At 34.0% G+C, this 17,338-nt stretch overlaps 1 pseudogene; it reads right to left on the reverse strand.

Moving 5' to 3' along the window:
* Window positions 1-14,932: 14,932 nt before the first annotated feature.
* On the reverse strand, window positions 14,933-16,172 carry LOC132285610 ((-)-isopiperitenol/(-)-carveol dehydrogenase, mitochondrial-like; annotated as a pseudogene).
* Window positions 16,173-17,338: the final 1,166 nt, after the last annotated feature.

Genomic DNA, 17,338 nt, shown 5'->3' on the forward strand with positions numbered 1-17,338 from the left:
TATCACCGAAAAATTGAAAAACCAGATAGAGAGAGTTGCATAGGCAAAGGGTATAGCAAATGTTGTGAAAAAAAAAAAAAAAAAAAAACCACACACACATTGATGCTAAGAGAAGAGAATAGATAGGAACATATAAAATATTCTAAACAAATGGATAGAACATATCCATATAATTCTCTATTTGTAGATAATAGGATAGATAGGAGCAGGTGGGGGCCACTAAATTCATACTCCATCTCTGCCCATACCATCCCCTCTCTCTCTATTTTACAGAAATCTTATCTACTTTGATCTGCACCTCAGATACTCTTGCATTTATGTGGTGGAACAACCAACAACTTTATGACAACTCATAACTATACAATTCATAAATACACCATTTTGGTGGACTTCTTTGTATAGCAAGTTCAGAAACAAAAGGGAATCCAATTTCACCACTACTGGTTGTTATTGCTATGAAGTCTTCTCTTCTATCTCTAAGAAATGTGTCTAAAACAGCCCTCTTTTAAATTTCACTCCAGATACAAAAAAACTGTCCATTTTTCATCATATTTTGTCAGTTGAACGATGTCCTCCTCTTTTCCTATGGGAACCTAGTGTAACAAGGGGGATCTTGTCCTATATCAAATTCGGATGGAAAAGTGAATGAGTATATATGAGTTAGGTATTAGCCCCACCTAATAACTTAAGCTTTTAAGTCAGATTGCGAAGCACCTATCTGATACAGTTGGTATCAGAGCCAGACCTAATCCTCGATCCAGTCATGTCACGCTAAGCACCCGACCCACAGGGTGTTCGAGTCTACACCCCAAGTAGATAGGGTGACCCAAGCCGTAACGAAGGCGATGCAAGTTTGGGTGAGGGAGCATGTAACAGTGGGAGCTTGTCCCACATCAGATCCGAATATAAAAGTGAATGGATATAAGTTGGGTGTTAACCTCACCTTATAACTTAAAGCTTTTGAGTCGGATCAAGAAGTACCCACCAATTACACCTATCCTTTATTGCCATGTTCAAACATTCCATTGACTAATTCACTGCTCTCTCTGGCCTCTACATTAGCAACTCCAAAGCTTATTCTTAACATCTAGCTTACTAATGACATCAAGAGCCTTCTTAGCTTCGAGTGTGGAGTTCTACCTATCAAATACCTAGGTGTCCCATTAATCTCCACTAGGCTCAAATCATCTGACATAAAGTTCTTGTGGAGAAGATAGCTCATAGAATTTATCACTAGTCATTTAGTCAAATATCTAGTATTGCAGCTAGTCTAAAGCACATTTGGGATCTTATTTCTAATTGCAGGGATAGCCTATGGACACAATGGTCAAGGTGCAGTTAATTCGAGATCGGTGCTTATGGACCATTACCACTCCATATACTTGCTCAAGCAACTGGAAAAATAGCTAAAAGGGGTGGTTATGTCTATGCTAAGGATGAAGGTGGGAAATAGAACTCATACTTAATTTTGGGAGATAATTGGCTTCATGGAGGCCCCCTGTCACTTTCACTTTGAATTTCAGCAGAAAGAATCACGAATTCATCTATTCCCCCTTGTCAGAAGATGGCCACTCTTACTTCAAATGAGGAGTAGGTTTTTCCTGTGGAAATTATGGAACAATTCCCTGAGCTCTCGAATATTGATCCACCAATTGTTGTCCCAAACTTTGTTGTTTAGATCCTTTCAACTAATGGATCCTTCTCAGTAAGCCACACCGTTGAATGGCTTTCTCCTCACCTCTTACCTCGGCGGTGGCTTCATCTCATCTGGAACTCATTCTCAATTCTGCCATGCAAATTCCCTCTTTGGCTTGTAGTGAAAAATTACCTCCCTACTCTTGATCGAATGTTCGTGCAATCGGTCCTTGGCTCCAAATTATGCTATATGTGTCAATCAATCCAAGAATCTCATGCTCACCTTTATTACTCTTTCACTAGACTAATCTGAAGTCATCTCCAAGATATATGTCGATTTCACATTAAGAATTAATTCCACGTAGAATGAATTTATCGTGTGGGAATCAAATCAATGGAGGGGTCGAAGCTTGCAAAATTTGGTTCATGCTTTCTACCATAATTAACCAGGTCTGGACTTAGCACAATACTTGAGCATTCAAAGGTGCGTGCTTCTCTCAGTCAGCATGCTTGAAACAAACCATATATATGGTGAAGCAAAGATTTTTCTCTATGCGGTAAGGAGATTGATTTTGGATTGGGATCTGCCAGCATCCTTCATCTGACTGCGCGCCGCTGGAATTGGCAAACTGATTGTAGACACCCCATTTTTTCACTCCCTCTCTACTTTACCAACCACTTAAACCTGGAGAAGAAAAGACATTTCCATCTCCCGAGACCAGTTCCAATAGAAGCCCGGTAGAAAACTGAAAACATAGAATCGGACCATCTGATTCAACATCGGGCTTCACCACCACACCTAGATAACCACAAAACCTTAGGAAACACTTAGATCGAACATATCACACATTTCTTGACACCCGATCACCAATTCCACTAAAAGGGTAAAATTAGAATTTTACACCACAACCCCCTCAATCCAATTGTCAAATAGAAAACAGACTTCCCGTACCATCATGTCCAGAATACCTAAAAACCCTAGGTTACACCCCTGCTCGAGGCCTACACCTTTCTCCATCACTTAGTTTGTCCAAACCCTTCCGAGGGGTCCGAAAGGCCATCCATGTGTTTGACTTTTCACACCGATGGTCAAAATCACCCATGCACCTCACCATTGTGCTTAAAAGATCTAAAAAAACTTAAAAAGTAATGTAATATTGTAATATTTCTAATTTTAAAATGATAGTCTCGATATTTATTTAATTATTTTATTACATTTTTAATTGATTATTTGATTACTTGGCTAATTGCTTATATGTTTAACTATGTGCTTAAATGATTTGTTTTATTTGATCGTTGTATGAAATTAATTGTTTAAATGTTATGTGATGATGTGTAATTCTTTGTAATTAATTGTTATGATTAAATGATTTATGACTTTATTTTATTTTATATTTTAATGGATGGATATGGATAGTAGTAATGGACCAACCAATTGGATCACATGAACTACTTGGATAGGGGTGTAATGGGTATGAATATTTACCCATGGATAGTTGTACATATACATATGGGTATATATATATATAAGATTATTATGTTTATTAATTATACTAAATAATTAGTATTATTAATAACTACAGATATATATTATATATAGTTATAATGTGTGTGTGTGTGTGTGTATATATATATATATATATATATATATATATCACGTTAGTTTAGCAAACTAGTATATATATGCATTATATATGTTTTTATTTTCCTTTTTCATTTAATCAAGTTAAGGTAATTAGAATTGGGGAATGAATAGAATTATGATTATATATATATGTTTAAGTCTGTAAAGAGGGCTAGTATTACGTGATTATACTTGAAGAGAGAGAGTTTTACAGAGAGTTTAGAGAGAAACAGATGAGAGAAAGAAAGAGGGTTTCTACCAGAAGGGTTGAACCAAGGAGGAAGAAGAAAAGAGGGTTGTTCGTGGGTGTTGGACTGAGCAGCGGAGGTCTTCGACGGTAGCCAAAGGTCATCAGAAAAACAAGGAAGAAGGAGGTTAGGGTTTCAATCCGAAACCTTAAAGCAAGTTCTTCTTCTATCTCTTTCCCTTAGATTTCATGTTCTATACGTACCTAGGAAATTCCAGGATGCTTAAACATTAAAATTGAATAATTATACATGCTTAAAATCATTTTAGAACAGAGGATTTTGTGTATTTAAATACATATTATGTTCTTAGATTTTTATGCATAATTTGGTGTTTAAGATTGATCTTTACATGTTAAATCATCTAAATTAAATTATCATGGGCGTATGAAACTTAGACTGAAGTTTAGAACCCTTGTCAATGGAGTTTAGAGGGTTTACAGAGGGTGAACAGACGAAGAAGATGAACCAAAACAGGAATGAGCTGACTCGGTTTGAACCAAGTAGACTAGGTTAAGGTTCTCTGATGAACTGAACTGACTCGGTTGAGGACGAGCCGACTCAGTTGGCAATCAAGCCGACTAGGTTCTAACTGAGCCGACTTGGTTGGGCTACTACTTAGGTTTTTGGTTTTTCATCGTCCAGATTTATTTAAATCTATTTTTAATCAATTTTAAATGATTAAATGGACTTGGGAAAGTCCCAGAATGCATAATAAACTTAAATATGCAAAGGATATGGATAATTTGGATGTTTAAATAGCTTCTATGTTGTTTATGAAGGATTTGATTAATTTAGTTGTTTTAACAATTGAAATTAATGTTTAAATAATTTTGACCATACTTTTGAGTCTTTATATAATTTAATTGAGATGTAGGTTAATTACTTTGAATATAAGTTAACTACATACTATTTAAATTATCATTATTGTTTAAATTTATGCAAAAGATGTTTATTGATTAATTGATGTATATTTATATTTATTTCGTCAATTATTGGATTGTGGATGTAACGTACCATTGTCAAGATATGGAGGCATATTAGGGACGGATTAACAAAATAGTTAAGTCCTACCTATTTATATTTATAAGGTAATGGATTAACTATAAAATTAAGTCCTACTTATTTGTGTCAGGTTAACAGAATTAGTTGGATAACATGCCATTAAAAGAATATGGTTAGATATTTTACTTTATGCTTTGGATAGGATAGATTTTATATATGTATAGATATATGCTATGATATGAGCTTGAGTCTCAGGATCAGTGGTTAGGGTGCGTATATTGCATAGGATGACTAGCTGGACATAGTGGATTATTATGTGCCCTAGGTCTAGGTACTCATACTCACTTTATGTGCGTTTTGCATGTTACCTACTATTCAGGTTGAGGTAACCCTATAGTCCAGTGAAAGCCCCCAGTGTATGTGTGTGTATATATATATATACGGACTACATAGCTATTGTTGAGTTGACTAGGATGTATACGTGTATCGGGACTCTGTTTGGACTACAGTAAAGTAGAACTTATTTGTGGGCTTGACCCATAATTATTTTTCAGGTGTTTGTCAGTTTCAGGCTTAGAGATTGTTCGTGCTGAGCAGAGACAGTCTTCATCACTCATCTATGTAGGATTTCCTTTTCATTTCAGTGTTGGATTTTATTTACTTCCGTTTTTAGTTGGGATTTTATTAAGGGTCCACTTGATGGATTCTTGAATTGTAATCTAGATGGTTACTGGTATCAGAGGAGTTGGATTTTATCAGAGAATTATATTGTTGGATTATTTTAATGGAGGATTATTTATTTAGTTTCTTTCAGCTTTATTATTTATTCTTATTTATTTTGTATTTTATGTTCGTTTAAATACCTTAATTATTTTGGTATCCCTCAGTTCTGGGCTCGGACTTAATCACCCGTGGCTCTAAGATCGAGGGGTATCACAAATATTACGTACTATCTAGTTTGGGCTTACCTTTGACCAAGTCTCTACGGTAAGAGGCAAACAGTCAACTTTAAAGTTTTATTTTTCAAATGAAGATTCAAATGGATAAACAGACATTGCAAATGTGTTTAAAAGGTCCAAAAACCTTGGAAACCATTAGAATATTGGCTATGTTCCGGTCCAGAGCCCCTTTGACCAATAGTCCACTCCCACGGGCAAATCAATCAATTCACCACTGTGCAGGGAATTTCCAGACTTCAAAAAGGACAAAATACACCTATATGATATCATCATGAGATCAAAAATCCAAAAAAAAAAAAAAAAAAAAAAACACCATCAGAAATTCAAAAATGGAATCGAAATGTAAAATCCAGAAGTTTATGAGCATTTTGGGGAATTCACAGGATAAGAAGCAAAAAAGTAAGAGAGACGGTGTCGCGTGAACACACGCAACACCCCCCTATGTTTTAAAAAAAATGCTCTAAGCCCTCCACTTATCCCTCCTTTTCAGAAAATGGTTTGCTACCTTTGGATCATCTTGTCCTTTTTTTGGAAATTGCACTTTGACCCAAGGAAATTGCACTTTGATCCTTTTTAAATTGTTGTTGAGTCCTTTGAAAATTAGACTTTAGTCCCTCATTTTCCTATAAATAAGACCCATTTTTTCTTCACAAAAGATGATAATAATCTTATTAAGGAAAACTCTCTATAGAATCTCTCAATCTAAACATGTTTATATATATATACATATAAACACACACACGAATCTCTACACTTTCACACACTCTTCTTTATTCTTTCTTCTATTTTCTCTCTCTACACTTGTAAAGAGGAGCAATTTTTCTACCAAAAGCTTTCTATCCATCTATGGCTTGAAGATGGAGCAAAAATCCACCTAAAAGAGGGAAAACAAAGCAAATGGTGGTAAAGAGACCTCTTCTCTACTTATCTCTTTCTATTTCCTTGTTTACTTTCATTTACTTGTGTATCTTGCTCCATTTTTCATTATCTTGTTATCTTGTTCATGGTTAAGTGATTGAAAGTCTTATCTCTGTGGGAATGGTTTTTAAGATAATGGTAAACGGGTTCCGAACATCACTCTACTTTTTATGAATATAGGAATTCTGATATTGTAATTGGTAAATTTCGTAGTACAAAACTCACTCTTATAATTTAATGATTGTATGATTACTGAGTGAGATAGAAATAGGTTAGGTAGATGATTTAAGTATGAAGACAAGATTGCTTGAAAAAAACTGCATAAAAAAGGTAATAAGGTCCAAGATCTTCAACAAATAGCAAATCAGTCAAAGAACTACTACAAATGGCAATTTAGTCAAATTACTTCTTAAAATGCCAAAATAGTACAAGAAATACTACAAGGGCAGAATAGTTCATATTTCTACCTCAAAGGGCAAAATAGTCTAAGAACCATTGTAAGGGCAAAATTGTCCAAAGTTCTACAAGAGGAGCAGAATAATCCGAAGATCAACTTCAAAGGTAAATATGTAAATTCTCTCAAGTATGAACTTCAAAGGTAAGAATCATACTTGAATTTCATCTATCACCATTTAGGTTCATGCATACATATTATTCATGAGCATATGCTTTTAGGTGCATGGTAATTCCTATGATATTTTATTTATTTATTTTTATTTATATTTTGGGAAAAATGATTTTCATGATATATATATATATATATATATATATATATATATATATATAGTTTGAGTTTCTAAAGCTTTTTACTAAATATATATGCCATATATATTTTCCCAAAGATATATAGAAGGTCAATATTACTTAAGATCAATTTGCTAAGAATGCTAATACTTTCCATATTGATATTTTGGCATTTCCTTGAGCATGAATGATATATTTTCTAAAAGATTGTATATACAATATTTTGATAAAGTTCTGAGTTTCCTTAGATACTATATATGAATTTGCATCAAGAGAATATACTTCCAGAACCTTCTTGCACATTTTTTTTTTTAATGTTTAATACACGTGCATAATTATTCTAAGTCGCTCACTAGTCAATGGAGTCAAAAATAGCAAGTTGTTGCTGTCTCGATCGATTGATATCTTCACAGCTTCAATCAACAGACTACGCCAATAACATCAATCAAACTTAAGCATATATTGATCGATCGAAGGCTCATTAGTTAGATTGACTGAAGCATTTTAAGTATAAACCTTAATTTCTATAATTGACTTTACTTGATCATTTTAATTACTTTAATATTATAAGTGGGTCAAGTTTAAGATAATTTTAAAAGAAAAGATATGTATATACTTTACGTGATATATATTCTTCTAAATATATTTTCTTATATATATAAAATATATTTTATATTATATTTTAAGTGAAAACTAAATTTACGACTTGGAAAACAAGTTTACTTGGAGACCATATCATTTGGGTAGGGAACAAGAATTGTTCTCTATATATACACAAGTTCTGATAATTCAGAAGGTGTGCCAAATATTAGACATTAATTTATATAGCCGCAGAGTGCTTAACACTGCCAAAAGCATTCGTTTATTTGCTTATTTATCCACGAGTTTCTGTGTGAGAGTTCTACTTGTGTGTATCCATAAGAGAGTCTGTGTGAGAGATATTTCTTATATGATTTGAGGGCACCACACTCGATACATAAATGTACACCTTATATATCTTGTGATATTTGTTTTTGCATCAATCATACGTATCATACATTCTGCATTAGATATAGTGATTATGATGTATTCATTGTGTTGATATATATTGTTGCGGTATAAGCTAAAAGTTAAACATTAACACAAGGCCAAGAAGTGCTACTTTACAAAGCCAAATTCAACAAAAAAAAACTGTGGTGAAAGGATTGGTTGACAAAACGAGTCTGATGTGAAGATGTTGTGATGGTGGGATTGATTTGGATCTATTAGATCATATAACGGTTAAATGGATTGGCTGGAAGACACCTGGAGTCTTTCTAGAGTGCTTTAGTACGGGGTTGGATGAAACAGGTGGGAGTAATCAATGGTAGGGTGAATGAGCATTGAAGGTTTGGTATCTTGTTGAGTTTGGAGGTTAACTGTTGTTTATAGTGAATGAACTGGACTAGTTGTAATTCTCTTTTTTCATAGTGATTTTCTTGGGCATGCCAACTCTTGAGATGTTTTTATCTACCGTTGGAGTAGGTTTTTCCTCGTAAATCTTGTGTGCAAATCTCTATTCTTATTTACTTTACTACACTTATTAATTGCTTAATTATTGCTATGTGGATGATGTGTCCTTGAATGTTAACATGATTGAATCATCACATATAGGACGGAGGGAGTTAAGGCCCTTATATATATATTTTATAATAATATATATGTCTTTTAATGAAAATAAGGAAAGTGCCCCATTTGAAGTTTCTCACTCCTAATAGAATTCTATATATGTTTCATATTTTTTCTCCTAAATTGTTTTCTTAAACTTTATTTTCTATATCTGTAAACTAATTTCATCCCAAATATCACTCTCTCTCTATAGTTATATACTCATAAACAAACATTGACTTATATGCATGTATATTATACTTTAAATATGTTATGGTGTATAATACTATAATGTACGCCCCCTGAAAAAAAATTATGGGTCCGTCACTGATCACATATATATGCTTAAATGATAAAAAGCAATTAAACCATATTTAGTACATCACTGAATTACTTGGCTAATTATAAATCAACTAAGGACCAATCGGTTAGTTTATTTATTTGTTTAATTAAATCAGGTTTATTTATTTGTTTAAATAAATATTTTATTTATTTTTGATTTATTTATTTAAGGGTCAATCACTTATTAAGTAAATGAATACAATAGCTGATTAGATTTACCAACTTAAAATTGAATTAATATATCTCTTATATATTATCTTCCACAATCAAAAGATAAAAGAATTTTATGTGAATTAATAAGCTAAGTCAAAACATAAGCAAAAAGTGGGAACCGACCTATTTAACATACCTCTATGTCATATCTCAAGATACTGACAGTTGTGTTCTTGATTATGACTGGTTACAGTCTTAGTTGAGATCTCTTCAGTTAGACTTACTCCTGAGTTAATATGATAAAACCCGAATCATCACCACTAGAAACCATGATCGTAAAGATAAGTGTATTTTGTCTCAACGATGGAAGTCGGTTAGAAAAATGAAGTGTTGGTTCGAATGCCATACGTCTACCCACTAAAAGGGTAAAAACAAAGTATGCTTGACATTTTTCAATCTCTAACCATTTTTGTGCATTTTTATGTTCAATACATTATCTTTGCATCAAATTGGCCACACACACCATCACACATGTTTATTTTGGTAGAATGACATTTTTGTCAAACCGTTGTTATACTCGACATCTCACATGCAAAAAGTGGTTCACAACCTTTCGGAAGCTGACAAAAGTGATTTCCCTTATGAGATGCACCGGTAGCTCTTCCAGTTTCAAAACCACCACCATTTTGCATTTTTACACTTAATGCATGCATCAATCATCCTCCCGAGCATTCCCAACACTTTTTCCTTTCAAAACTGACACCTTGTTCATTTCCGACCACTTTTACCTTTAAAACTAGTTTTACCTTCAAAATGGTTGGCTTTCTCGTAAAGAGGTCATTTTCATCACTTTTGACACTTTAAAACCCATTTTTGATAGAATGGTCATTTCAGTCACTTTTGACACATTAAAACTCATTTTTTGGTAAAATGGTCATTTCGGTCATTTTCGACACTCTTAAAACCAATTTTTGCTAAAACGGTCATTTTTGTCATTTTTGACACTCTTAAAACTCGTTTTTGTTAAAACGGTCATTTTTGACACCTTAAAACCCACTTTTAGAAAAGTGGTCATTTTTGCCTCTTTCGTCACCAAAAATATATTTTTCATCAAAATAGTCATTTTTTGTTACTTTTGATGCCAAAACATTTTACAAACAAAGTAACCACTTTGTTCACATTTTGGTCACTAAAAAATCACTTCAAGTGAAATGTGCATTTTTCGAGTCTTAAAAAATTACCCTATAAGAAAAACGACCATTTTCGAGTCCAAAATCCCCTCCCTTCCAAAGCAATTTGTTAGAAAAATATTTCACGTATTGGCATATTTCTTATCAAAACTATTGTCAGTTTGTTATTGTATTTGTTGAGTCAAACAAAGTACTTCAGCAGAAACAAGCTAGGCAGACATGACATGTCAAGAATATCCGAGCAGTGTTGAATCAAGACAAAGATTTCAGCAAAGACAATAAGAGTATTGAAAAATGTTTCTAAGTGTATCTCAAATTAAGTCAGAGACTGCATGTATGACAAGACATAGATGTTTTACAGAGATATATTAGACACAAGGCGCAGAATGGTGAAATCAATATATTCAATCACTTGACTATGATTCAGGTAATGACTTAGCTTGACTTTAGGTTGGTTATGGGTTGAGTGAGGAATCATTTTATAGCTTATCTATACATGCATATAATGTTCTAAAAATCAAGTCTTAAGTGTTTAGAACCTTCATCATCATCTTAGGCATCTAGAGAAGACTATATGTTTCATGCATGCTTAATACTCTAAGAAATCATTAGGCATTTTGTATAACACATACTCTTATATATATATATATGTATGTATATATATATATGTATGTATGTATGTATTATTTTGGTATCAAGAAATCTAGCTTTTACATGATTAAGATATATTTATATATATGTAAGTGTTTTTCCATAAATATATGCACACAAATTAGGTATTTCTTGAATAGTCAAAAAAAAAATAAGTTCCACTACCTGAGATAAGCTCTATACACATGTTTCATATCCATAAGTTTTCTACAACTCATTTGAACTTTAATTATGCATGGATAAACTTTTCAGAACTTATAATTACATGAAACCTTCATTTATTTATTTTTGGGATAAGCTGATCGAGACTTGTTACACTTTAATTGACACAACATGTTAATGAGATCCCAAGAGTATGAAAAATTTCGATAAAAAAAATAGCATTCTTAATCAGTCGAAAACCATGCTAATTTGATCGAAGAAAATCGTATGTGGCTCGATTGAATGTAAAGACACTTCGATCGATGTCGATCGACATAAATCGATCGTTAATTTTAGTTGCGAGGAAACCTTCCTTAATGTGATTGTTCCTACATGGTATAATCTAATACTTAGAGAAAAAGTAGTATGCTTGGAGGAAAAATATAGGAGTTTTATAAAAAGGCTTAGGTCAGACATTAAACGTAGGGGATTAAAATTTTATTTATCATCTAGCACTCATTCTTAGGATTTTCGTATTGTTCGTCATATGTTAGAGTGAGTCTTTTAGAATTTATTGGAGGCAGATTCAATAAGATATTCTTTTTAACAAATAGAATGTTTCTTTGGAGGCCCAAGTTCAAGCTGGAACGGGTTAAGTGGCGCGTGTTGATGGCAGTAGACCTAACCTTGGTGTACCAAGGGCCCAAGCCCAAATGTCAATCTTGACATATGCACACGCTAAGTCACACAATTCGTCCAAAGTGGCCCCGCTCTCAAGTTCCGTGCGCGAATTTGCGATTTGGGAGTGAATTTGCATAAAATTCAGGAATTCTATGTTTGAAAATATGTCACTAAAAAACTTTACAATTGGAGAATATTTCAAATAAATGACGCATCTATTAGGGAGAAAAATTAGCTTATTTATTACATATATTATAATCATTAATGGAATAAAAAATAATGAATATATTTGCATATGAATTTATATATATATATATATATATATATATATATATATATATATATATATATCATGACCTTATATAATTTTATTTAAACCTAATATACAAACGCTTTCGCTTTAAAAAAAATGTTTTTGCACCCGCTCTCGCTTTACGGGACTTAGAGCACACAAAGTTTTTCTCAATATTCTTATGTGGGACAAATTGATTTGCACCTTGTCTCACTTTCACCTCTTTGAACCATAATCAAATGTCTCACTTAAATATACATGGTTTTGTGTAATCAACGTAGAGCCACCTCAAAATCTTAATAAGACCAATATAGTTTTGACACAAAGTATGCTTGATATTAATAAGTTTGTTTCCAACAAATATAACTAACTAAACAATTATAATAATATCAAATGGGTTAAGTGCATTAAACCCTCCTCAACTAAATAAAATACACTTAACTCCCTAAACTATTTCAATTGTTGCAAAACGTTAGTGGACCGTTTGAAATCTAACGTCCAAAGAATGCACATGACTCACGTAACTGGTTAAAATCTATAAAGACAAAACTAACCTTATCAAATACACCTATATATCGTCAACGAAGACCCAGAGGAATAATATATACAAATATATATATATATATATATATAACATCCCCCTTTCTCTTTAAACAACCTTCAGCATCTGTCCAGGGCCGCCACCTCCACCGTCCACCCATGGCCACCATCGACACCGCCACTGTTCTCTCCCCCCACAGAATGTTCTTCCCACACAACCACCTCTACCGTCCACGGCCGCCACCACAACCGCTCTTTCTCCAATCTATCTCCCTCTTTTTTTTGCTCTCTTTGGCCTCTAACTCTGGTGACAACAAGAACTTCAATACCGGTTAGAAGTGGGTCTGTTCTTCAGCAATAGTGACAGAGGTGCTCGGCGACGACGAGCTTACCGGAGAACACAATGACTGTTCGCGATAGCGGCGTTGAACCACAGGGGCAGATGGCAGTGAATTGAATTGAAATGGCGGCGGCAAGCAAGGATGAACCCACGAGACGGCGACGATTGTTCTTAACGATGGTCGCGGATCAGAACGGTGGCGATAACGATGGTAGGAGTCATGAATCTTCAATGAATTATGGTAATGGTGGCGATGAACTTGGAAAATGTCGGTGAGCTTACCAATGAGCAATGGAGCTGAACTGGATATGGAGATTTGAGATCGAGTGACCTGAATATGGAGATTTGAAAGCAAATGAGAATTTTTTGCTGAAAATCAATGGCGAACGAGAGGATTTGCTGAGACTGAAAGTTAGGGCTTCGAATTTGGGGGTTCTCTGTACAATGCGATATGATGAATATATCTATATATCTAAACTCAAGACCAAGTCCTCGCCTGCAATTTATTGGGTTCGGTCTCAGCACATTATGCTCTCAAATGGAAGAGACCGTCAATGGAGAAAGACCCAACACCAAATCCGATCAACCCCAGTATACAACCTGTTTAAATTGGAACCCATTTTGATGTTATAACTTCACAATTTCCTCTCATCTCCTTCAATTTCTTGTTGGCCCCAAGAAATGCTACTGACGCGATGGACACAGAGAGATGGATACAGAGAGGAAGGTGGTGGTGGCTGCCGATAAAGAAGAAATACAATTATTATTTATATATATATATATATATAATTCTCCACTAATTGAGTTGTCATTCTCTTATTGGTAGAGAATTGTTTTTGTCCACTTCAATAAAATAATTATGGGTTGGCCAATTTTCATTGGACACGGAGATTACAATTGTTACATCAGTCTATCCAAAAAAATAATAATAATAAAATTATATATATATATATATATATATATATATATATATATATATATATATTCAACCTGAGGGCAAAATGGTAATTTTTATTTTCTATTAATAACTGTTTGACGGTTCTTAACTAAGTGCAACAAAATGATAATTTAGGGAGTTTTACTTACTTCAGGGATTTCTTACAATCGGATTATAATTGAGGTCCGTAGGGGTGCAACTTGGATTGGGTAACCCGAACTCAACCCGAGCTTAACCCGATTTTTCACAAGTTTGGGCAATTACTTTTACAATTAGGGCTGGGCTTGGGTTGAAAAATCTCAACCCGAATTTAATTAGGGTTGGGCTTGAGTTGAAGTACTAACAACCCGTGCCAACCCAAACCCGAATTTTAATATGATTTTCATATATATATTTAATTTTAAATACATTATATATAATTATGATTACTTTTTTTTTTTTTTTTTTTTTCTTTCCAACTTCTTTTGTAAATCTTAATTTATTGTATGTTAATATTTAGTAGAATTAATTTTCTAAAAATTTGTCTGCAATTTATTAAAAATCTACAAAAAGTCTTTAAACTTTTTCTTGTTTAAGAGTAATTTAATCTAAAATTAATTCAAGATCATATTAAATTTTTGATGTAACGATTAGTCATATGAGTAACCCAAATTAACCTGAAATTTTTATCCAGAATTTAAATCCGAGTTGCAAGTCTGAATTTAAAAGTAGAAGGATAAGTTGGACTTGCGTTGAGTAGTTAAGGTTAAGGATATGATTAGAGTTAAGCTTGGATTTAATATTTCATATGGTCGGTTGGGCTCAAATTATACCTCAAACCTGCTCAACCCGCATGAATTGCAAGCCTAATTGAGGGGGTTTGATGCACTTAACCCATGTCAAATTTAAAACTGTCACCCATTTCATTTATTAAACCGAACACATTTAGAAACATATTATATTAAATATTCTCAAACTCCCACTTTATTAAACCAAACACATTTATTAAACCAAACACATTTAAAAAACATATTATATTAATTATTCTCAAACTCCCACTTGAACAAGAAAGCTGACGATCAAGACCAAGAAGCCACTGTGCACACCCCGCCATCGACGAGAAGGTCATGCCCGGAGATGAATGCGGAGTCATTGGAGGCAAGGAACAACACAGCATCAGCAACATGTTTCACTTTCAGTACAATCCCTTTCAAGCACGTAGACGACTCAAAAACCTTCTCCACATCTTCCACCTCCTTCTCGAGCCTCTTGCACACCATAGGCGTCGCCACCCCGTACGGCGACACACTGTTCACCCTAATCCCGTGCTCCCCGAGCTGCCGGCTAGCTGACCTGACCAACCCAATCACTGCGTGCTTGGACATGTAGTAATCGGTCCCGTTCTTCCCACCTTTACTACCCGCCACGCTGGCTGTGCACACGATGCTGCCTCTCACGCGCCGCTCCACCATCGCACGCGCCGCCTGCTTCACGCAAGTGGCCATGCCACGCGCGTTGATGGCTAAGATACGGTCAAATTCAGAGAAGTCAAGATCAAGAAGGGTCTGTTCGGAGGCACTGAATTGGCCCGCGTTGCTGAACATAATGTCGAGCTGGCCGTGAATCTGGACCGTTGATTTCACCATGTCTTTGACTTGTTCTTCGTCGGTCACGTCGCAGTGGACGTAGCTGCATTTTGGACCGATGGACTCGGCCACACGGTGGCCTTGCTCGTCTTGGATTTCGGCGATCACAACCGCACGTGCGCCGTGATCCGCAAAAACACGCGCCGTTCCTCGCCGATGCCGCTGGCGCCGCCAGTGATTATGGCTACTTTGCCCTCGAGTTTATTCATTGCCATTGTTAAAGCTTTAGAGAGAGAAGACAGTGATTTTGAATATAAATGTACTAATATTTATCTACATATTTTGTTCAATTATACATGAGTAGCATATATAGACCGGCGGAATTTGGAATCCAAGATATATACAGTAATGAGGGAAGACCAAGTGTGTAATGTTTAGACTTTAGAGATCAGCAGTGACGTTACTTCTTTTATTTTTTATTTTAATTTTACTACACAAAGAAATAAATAGTATTTCATGTGAATTTTTCTTCACGAAAGATCCAATTTTATTTATTTGACTTTTACTTTTTTGGCAGCGATGGTAAGTTGAAATGCAATGAAATGAAAGCATCTCAAATTTATATGTATGAAATAATAAAGACAAGATCACCTCACAAACGTAGATAAAAATCCAAAAGTTAAACGACCTAAATATGATGGTGATTTAATCATTTATTTGATTTGCAATATCAAGACTTTAGCGGTATGAAACAATAGAAATGCTATGTAGAGATATTTAGGAAAAATATATATTTTAGTGTAATATATTATAATATTTTGGTAAATAAAAATGAAAGTAGCCATAAATATTTCAAAAATTGAGAATTTAATTTTTTATTGAAACAAATTAATTCAAGTCATCAGGTCAGATGCTGATGGATCGGATGGTTTAATATCCAACTAATAGGTATGTATTTACGGATTTATTGTTGTCAAATACACTCCATATCAAGATAAAATACCTATAACCATTTAACAAAAAATATCTAATGACAAGTAGGGTCGAACCATGCATTCAAGTGAGTTTTTGTTTTCGGACAATAGATTTTTAAAACATTGATTTTGGAGTTTGTCACTAACTAGAAATGAATATTAGACAACAAATATTTAGAGTAATATTAGAATGAGAAATTTCAAGCATATAAATTGAGAGCAAGAAACTGATGAGTAATAAAATAACAATGCATTGAGAAGAAAATTACAACTAGAAACAAGGAAAACTCTAAGAATCTATTATATCATTCTATCTATTCCCCCCTCTCTTGTGCAAAATGGTCGCCTATTTATAGCCGGATGAACAACACAAGTGGTGTATGGATCTACTTGCCTATTCTAACTTCTTCCATCAGAGGCCACTCCTCTTCATTGCCTAATTTGACATGTTGCTTCCTTACACACCACCACTCTTCATCTTTCTTTTCTATGTTGATTTCTAACCACTCCCATTTCATTTCTTTACTTTTTCTTTCATTTTCTTTTCTTTTCTTCTTTCTCTCTCTTCCTATTCTAACTCATCATCATTATCTTTTTCTTTTCTTTTTTCTTTCTCTCTCTTTCTTCACGTGGCTTCCTTCTTTCAAAATAATATATATATATATATATATATATATATATATATATATATATATAATGCTAATGATGATGTGGCATGCTGACTAGATGGAGGACCAAAAAGACAACGCTTCTTGTTTTAGGAAGGATTCAAACTT

Source organism: Cornus florida, unplaced genomic scaffold (assembly GCF_030987335.1).
Source record: "Cornus florida cultivar Cherokee Brave unplaced genomic scaffold, ASM3098733v1 CherokeeBrave_3.0.0_Hap2_Chr11, whole genome shotgun sequence".
In the NCBI taxonomy this organism is placed as follows: domain Eukaryota; kingdom Viridiplantae; phylum Streptophyta; class Magnoliopsida; order Cornales; family Cornaceae; genus Cornus; species Cornus florida.